Raw genomic sequence first — 230 nt, 5'->3', positions numbered from 1 at the left:
GCAACTAACCTACCAGAAACGTGCTTCAAAAATAGTAAACACATTTGCATATCAAATCTGTAACGACTTACAGACGAGTGATGACGAATTATACAGCTGTGAAGGTGACGTAATATACTCCAGAATATTGCGAAACAGACGCACGTTGCCTAAGTAGGTCAAAGTGCAAGTCATGGCGTGAACGCACAATCGGCGAAGGCAAAGAGAAGCCTTGGTCTTTGGTAAACACA

This window comes from Penaeus monodon, chromosome 34 (genome assembly GCF_015228065.2).
Source record: "Penaeus monodon isolate SGIC_2016 chromosome 34, NSTDA_Pmon_1, whole genome shotgun sequence".
Taxonomy (NCBI): domain Eukaryota; kingdom Metazoa; phylum Arthropoda; class Malacostraca; order Decapoda; family Penaeidae; genus Penaeus; species Penaeus monodon.
Note: the sequence above shows the minus strand (reverse complement) of the source record.